The following is an 8,286-nucleotide window of genomic DNA, read 5'->3' as shown; positions in this document are numbered from 1 at the left end:
ACACACACACACACACACACACACACACAAGAGAAGGCCCCCCATCGCCACTCTCTCTTTGTCTCTCTCTCTGTTCAGTAACTGTAGCTGGAGCTGCTCAGAAGGCCTTGTCATGTTCACGGCCGCGGTGGACAGGAAGTGTTGCACAAATTAGAGAAGAAGAAAATGATCTGCTGGCCAAACCACAGTGAGTCACATGATGTGAAATGAGAACTTGCACACTGTGACAAGCCTGGAGGGTTCCATCCTGGGCCGACCCAATTATGACATCAAATGGAACATTTAGAACGTATGCAACATTCTTAGAACATGGAAGCAATTTACCATGAGAGGAAGGGGGTTGTGGACTCAACTGTGTGTCTGTCACTCAACTGTGTCTGTAACACTCAACTGTGTCTGTCACTCAACTGTCACTCAACTATGTCTGTGTCACTCAACTGTGTCTGTGTCACTCACACAGAGATCAGTGAGAACCTAACCTGCATATGATGCACGGAATGGGAACTCACAGGTGCAACTTAAAAAATTTGAATATCATGCTAAAGTTCATTTATTTCAGTAAGTCAACTTAAAGGGTTAAACTTAGATATTATATAGACTCATTACATGCAAAGCGAGATATTTAAAGCCTTTATTTGTTATAAATGTGATGATTATGGCTCACAGCTTATGAAAACCCCAAATTAAATATCTCAGAAATGTTTAATATTACATGAAATCAATAAGAAAAGGATTTTAAATACAGAAATGTCAGCCCTCTGAAAAGTATAATCATGCATATGTACAATGCAATGAGTCTATATAATATTTAAGTTTAACCCTTTAAGTTGAATTACTTAAATGAAAGAACTTTTGCACGATATTCTATTTTTTGGAGTTGCACCTGTATACACCTCGTTCCAAATTATTATGCAAATGATATTTCTCAGATTTTCCTAAATAGTCGATGCAAATGACAATCAGTATAATTTTCAAGTCATCAACCGTTAGAGTATAATTCAAATTTTATTGAACAAACCTCCCAATGATAACAGTAATTTTTTTTTAAATAAAAAAACTCAAAATGCACTGTTCCAAATTATTATGCACAACAGAGTTTCAAAACATTTTATAGGTTGTAAAGAACTAAAAATGGTAATTTGATGAATTTAGGGTTAGGAGGTCATATTAGGAGGTCATATTTACTGAAATCAAAAGCTATTTCAAACAAAAACATCTTAACAGATCAAGTTACATGTTAACATAGGACCCCTTCTTTGATATCACCTTCACAATTCTTGCATCCATTGAACTTGTGAGTTTTTGGACAGTTTCTGCTTGAATTTCTTTGCAGGATGCCAGAATAGCCTCCCAGAGCTCCTGTTTTGATGTGAACTGCCTCCCACCCTCATATATATTTTGCTTGAGGATGCTCCAAAGGTTCTCAATAGGGTTGAGGTCAGGGGAAGATGGGGAACACACCATGAGTTTCTCTCCTTTTATGCCTATAGCAGCCAATGACACAGAGGTATTCTTTGCAGCATGACATGGTGAGAGGGTGTAACGGCGCCCGCGGGACGGCCGGGGGGTTGGCTCGCTGGCATTCGCGGCAGGAGGCGAACCACCGGCGCACCTCCGCCCGTATCCCCGGCCAATAGAATCGGCCCATTATGCATACTTAAGTGTTTTATCATATCCTAGGTGGCCCGCCATGGGGGTTATAATGTGCCGCCTGGAATATCGATTCCCGGCGGCCCCGGGGAACCAGTAACTGGGTGATCTCCTCTTCCCTGCGAGTGTCACGACTCACTCTATATAGTCTGTCCCTAACCAACGTAAAATATGGGGGAGCGCCGCGTCTGGCCGTACCTCACGCCCCTATGTGTGGAAAAGGCCAGACCAACACCATTCAATTCCTATAAAAAACAACATCATAACCCCTTGTGGTCGTTAGGTGCTTGGGTGGTAACAGAACAGAAGCCCATTAAAAACCCTCAAGTTGGATTCCCTCTCTAGGCTTGACTTTACTGCCCTCTGGCCAAACACACCAGTCATTACAAGAGTCAGCCCACTCGTCTTCAGACCTGATCCACCACTTTTTCAGTATGACACGGTGGAACATGTAACAAAGATATATATATATATATATATGATTAATTACGGTTGAAACTGTAAAACATGAAATCCAAAATGTTGTTGCAAGGACGTGAGAGAATTGTGCCCCGGGCAATAAGCTGCAGCTGACAGTTATGTCTTGACAGCTCCTATGGGGTGAAGGGCGCGCCCCCCTGCCTTGCCTCCGGCCACCTGCCTGCCCCGGGGAGCGGCCATCGGCCTCTCACGCCGTGCCCCCGCCACGAGTCCGGTCCGGGCAGCCCCCCCCAGGTCTGGAGAGGGCAGGTGGTTCTCGGCCAGCCCGATGGCGGTGGTGAGGTTGGCGGGCCGGTGGTGGTATGCTACCCACGAACCTCTCCAGGGCGACCTGCTCCACCACCTCCGCCGCCGATCTCTCCTCGGGCTGCAGCCACCTCCGCGCCGCACAGGAACGGCCTCCCGACGGCCTCCAGTGGTCCGGGAACGGAACCGGCGCCGGTGCTCTTCCGGGGCTCAGCCTGAGCCGGTCCCAGATGGCCCTCTGACCACTCTGTCTGTGTCGGGTAGTCGGCCTGACCTCCTTCTCAGCCCGGACCACCACCATCTGGGCCTGAAGGGTCTTCTTCTCAGCCAGAAGGGTCTCCTTCTCAGCCCGGACCACCTCCATCTGGGCCTGAAGGACCTCCTTCTCAGTCAGAATGACCTCCTTCTCAGCCCGGACCACCTCCATCTGGGCCTGAAGGACCTCCTTCTCAGTCAGAATGACCTCCTTCTCAGCCCGGACCACCTCCATCTGGGCCTGAAGGGTCTCCTTCTCAGTCAGAATGACCTCCTTCTCAGCCCGGACCACCTCCATCTGGGCCTGAAGGACCTCCTTCTCAGTCAGAATGACCTCCTTCTCAGCCCGGACCACCTCCATCTGGGCCTGAAGGGTCTCCTTCTCAGTCAGAATGACCTCCTTCTCAGCCCGGACCACCTCCATCTGGGCCTGAAGGGTCTCCTTCTCAGTCAGAATGACCTCCTTCTCAGCCCGGACCACCTCCATCTGGGCCTGAAGGGTCTCCTTCTCAGTCAGAATGACCTCCTTCTCAGCCCGGACCACCTCCATCTGGGCCTGAAGGGTCTCCTTCTCAGTCAGAATGACCTCCTTCTCAGCCCGGACCACCTCCATCTGGGCCTGAAGGACCTCCTTCTCAGCCAGAAGGACCTCCTTCTCAGCCCGGACCACCTCCATCTGGGCCTGAAGGACCTCCTTCTCAGCCCGGACCACCACCACCAGTTGGGCCTGCTGAGCCTAGGTCAGAACACACACGGGTTAGCGTTAGGCATCTAGAGAGTTCTAGAGTGTTGAGCAGGCTATGGGGACTCCGAACTTCAGCCCAGCGTTCCATCACTCATCCTCTAGCTCGGGGGTCTTCAACCTTTTTCAGCCCAAGGACCCCTTGGACGCGAGACAAACAGAACAGGGACCCCCATATGTATATATTTTTTTTTAATGTGTCACATTTTAAGGCCTATAATAACTTTTATATTGACTTAATTCACCTTTTATTCCACCTTATTATTTATATAATAAATAATATGGGGTTATTAGCCTATATGTGTTTATGATTGATAAAAATATATAATTTCCCGTTATTGATTAACGTTAATTTCACAACAAAGACCGAACTGCACCATTTTAACCAACACCTAGCTTGCTAGACAGGTGTTGTTGTTTTTTTAGCTAACGTTATGTTAGACTCTGCATCATGGGAATCATTTATTTTGTAAATAGTTTTTGTCAAAAGTAGTGTATTATTGCCTATTAATGCTTGTACTTTACTCAATATCATTTTTGTTATATTTTTTAATTCTCACAAATTATTTTGGTGAACAATTGTCAATTTGGTGAATAATTGTCATAATAAAAATTGGCGGACCCCCTGCAGTACCTCTGCGGACCCCCTAGGGGTCGCGGACCCCTGGTTGAAGACCACTGCGTCTATCCAGACTAAACTGTCAAACACATTACACACTAACAGGTGCACTACTGGAGAGGGAGGTGTGTGTGATGGTGTGTGTATGTGTGTGTGTGTGTGTGTGTGATGGTGAGTAGGGAGGTGTGTGTGATGGTGTGTGTGCGTGTGTGTGTGTGTGTGTGTGTGTGTGATGGTGTGTGTGTGTGTGTGGCCTCACCTTCTTCGTGGCTTCAAACGACTTCATTTTTGAGTCCCACTCAACCAGGTCGGACTCGATCCTCTGAAGAGCCATGACCCAATCACCCAGCAACCCTGCCGCAAAGATGCAAGAGAATAATATTGTCTGTGCGTTAACAAACATGAATCATTAAATTAAGAACCAGGGGAGGAGTGGGAGTGGATTGTTAACGAGATAAAGTACTACTAGTTTTCCAGAAACTCTGCCCAAACTATGATAATGAAGTCCTCACTACCGAACAGCAACATTATAGGTCCAACCTAGGCAACTCGATCTCATCAACTGTATACGATATTGTATTATTATTATTATTATTATTAATAATAATAATAATAATATTTTGAGACCATAGCCTACTGAAGATGGACTGGTAAATAATATGAGTTAAAGTAAAAGTCCCTTTAAGAGATCTTCTCTGAGTAATACTACATAATAATAACAATCATTTGTATTTATTTATGTGTATTCTATTTTATCTATTTGACCAAAAACACTTCTAAAAAAAAAGTGTTGCGCTTCACCACAGGATGAAAAATAAGCAGAAGGGAATTCCATCAATGTTGGACATTTTTATTTTTCCTTTAATGACGTTGATGGAATACCCCCCAGGTCAAAGGAAGTCAGTTTAAGGTGTTTATTGGGGCTTGTCACCACCCAGCACTCAGTTCTTTGAAAAGGTGTTTTTTACTATTAAACACTACAAACTACTATGAACAGAAGACACATAGGTCGACTTAAAGGTAGACTCTGGAATATGACGTCAGGCCAGGCAGGGAGTCACAGCAAAGCTTACCAAATATATTTTGAGTTAATCATAGTGAATCTTATGATTGACTGTAGATGATTCACTTACTTTACACAAATCTACTTTGTTGTAAGTCGCTTTGGATAAAAGCTAAATGTAAAAAATGTAAATGTAGATAAATGAGGTCAGGCTGTCCTAAGTCAAGCCTATATTTAGAAAGTCGTGTTGCATTGGGATGTGAGTTGCATTCAGATTTGAGCATCAGTGTCAAGGCTATACTACAGCATTAGGCCCAACTGGGATGAGCCTGTACTGTAGTAATATGCTCTTGTAAATCTATGTTTTTTGTAACCATAGTAAATATCAAATTTTCACTTGCAAAGTAAAAAAATTAAATAAATAAAAAGTGTGTGTGTTGGGGGGGGGGGCACACATCAAGTCTGGTCACCCTAGGGCAGGGGTCGGCAATTAGGTTTGGCCTCGGGCCAAAAAAATGTTTAGCCACTAGATGGCGGGCCCGAACATAATCAAAGGATAATTTAAGTTATTGATTGTTTAAAAATGTGACACGTTCTAATGCTTTGACTTTTCTTTCGAGAAATGTACACATCGCTAGTCAACTAACACAGCTTGTTTTGTGAGCCTGCTAACAATGTAAAGTAGTGTTCTAGTTAACTAGGTAGCAGTCCAATCCATTTCGTTGCAGTATTAGGCTTGACTAATGAGTTTGTGTTGTGATTCTCAACAACGTTGAAACGTAGTTTCACCCTTTTCCATAGTTTTGAATAATAAATGTGTGGACTGACGATGTATCGCAGCCTAACTTATTCTAATAATTATTTAACATACTTTTATTCTGAATGATTCCCCCCTCCTCCCAGACTTACAAGGTCACATTATTATTGGATTGGTTGTTTGCGTGCCGGGTGAAGTTAGCTAAACATTTAACCTGCTAACTAGCAAGAGAAACATAATGTCACTCTCCAAAGGTCTAAAGAGGAAAGTTGACGGTGGAAACAGGGCATTTAAACAGGAATGGACAGCGAACTATACGTTCATCCTACCTTTCATCAATGCAAAGCCGTTGTGAGAGACTCACATCTTCCCTGCTCACAATGTTCCCTTTCTATACATGCGAGTCGTCCTTTTCATCAATGAATGTGATAGACGCACGAGAGGAATCGATAGATGCATAACAAATAAAAAAAACTGCCTGCGGATTAAAGTGACGTCAATATCACCAGATATCAAGCAAATAGTGACCGATGGGAGATGCCACTTTTCACATTAAGTGAGTACCAAGCCTGTCGTTATTGTATTTAATAACCTAATTGTATTTTGTATATTTTGAATGAATGGCTTATGGATCATTGTACTTATTATCCCTAATAGCGCGTTTGCTCTGTCGTTCCAGGAGCATAGGCCTACCACCACTTTTGCGCAGATTTTGTTGTCAATGTTTTTCAGAAAATTAAACAGAATTTGCTTTGTTACTGTTCATATGTGTGATGCAGTCACATACGTAAACATTACGTTTGAATGATTTAATGAGCTGATGTTATTTTTTTCAAACCACACCGCATGTCGGCTATTTCAGCACCACGCCTTGTCCACCTACTTATGATTCACTCTGAGGGGTTCAGCGTCAGTGCGCTTCGGTGCACCCCGCTGCCTGATTGTCTGTCCCTGTGTCATTCACTCTCAACATGAATACAATAAGCATTATTCAGGTGGTGGTAGATTCTCTATTCGGACATTATAGGCGCGGTGTGGGACTGTCGGTCCGATATTGTAAAAAAAAAAAAAAAAAAAAGTGGATTCTCAAAATAATCTGCTGGGCCAAATATTATTGGTGACGGGCCAGCAATGGCCCACGGGCCGCCTATTGCCGACCCCTGCCCTAGGGGGTTAATCCGGGCCTGCTTCTTACACTAATATACCGTCGAATTAAAACATTAAAACATTATTACACGGTTATATAGAAACGTTAAACTTACTAGGCGCTGCTGCTGCGACTCGTGACTGATCTGGTCCTCCGGTCCTCCGGTCCTCCGGTCCTCCGGTCCTCTGGTCCTCTGGTCCTCCGGTCCTCTTGGCCATCGCTCTGCCCTCTGGCCAAACACACCAGTCATTACAAGTGTCAGCCCACTCGTCTTCAGACCTGATCCACCACTTTTTCAGTATGACACGGTGGAACAAAGATATATATATATATATGATTAATTACGGTTGAAACTGTAAAACATGAAATCCAAAATGTTGTTGCAACGACGTGAGAGAATTGTGCCCCGACGGCCCCCCCCCCCGCCAGGTCTGGAGAGGGCAGGTGGTTCTCGGCCAGCCCGATGGCGGTGGTGAGGTCGGCGGGCCGGTGGTGGTAGGAACGAACCCACGAACCTCTCCAGGGCGACCTGCTCCACCACCTCCGCCACCGCGATCTCTCCTCGGGCTGCAGCCACCTCCGCGCCGTACAGGAACGGCCTCCCGACGGCCTCCAGTGGTCCGGGCACGGAACCGGCGCCGGTGCTCTTCCGGGGCTCAGCCCGAGCCGGTCCCAGATGGCCCTGACCACCCGCTGCTCCGGGCCACCCCCTCGAACGTCTCGAGGTAAGCCTCCGGGTCGTCCCCCTCCGTCATCCGCTGCATCCGGACTCGGGTCCCACCGTCTGCCACGCCGTAGTCCCCGTTCCCCTCCCGGCCGCGGATGATGATGGCCCGGAGGTCCGCCCGGTCCTCGGCCTGGGCGCGGGCCATGTCCATCAGGGCGTCGTGGCTGACCCGCGCCATCGTGCAACCCCACTGGTACTAAGCATTTATATTTGGATTGATTAGCTTACCAGTTGTTCCTGGATAGGATTCAGGGTCAGGGCACGGAACCGGCGCCGGTGCTCTTCCGGGCTCAGCCCGAGCCGGTCCCGGATGGCCCTGACCACTCTGTCTGTGTCGGGTAGTCGGCCTGGCTGGCCGCCGGGAGACCCGCCAGCGCGAGTGGGCCCCCTCTAGTTCCAGATGCACACTGTAGTTCCAGACGCACACTCTAGTTCCAGATGCACACTCTAGTTCCAGATGCACACTCTAGTTCCAGACGCACACTCTAGTTCCAGATGCACACTCTAGTTCCAGATGCACACTCTAGTTCCAGATGCACACTCTAGTTCCATATGCACACTCTAGTTGCAGATGCACACTCTAGTTCCACACTAGTTCCAGATGCACACTCTAGTTCCAGATGCACACTCTAGTTCCAGATGCACACTCTAGTTCCAGAT

This window comes from Nansenia antarctica, assembly GCF_963989245.1.
Source record: "Nansenia antarctica genome assembly, chromosome: 7".
NCBI classification, from domain to species: Eukaryota; Metazoa; Chordata; class Actinopteri; order Argentiniformes; family Microstomatidae; genus Nansenia; species Nansenia antarctica.
The sequence above is the reverse complement of the archived record's forward strand: the minus strand, read 5'-3'. Positions refer to the sequence as shown.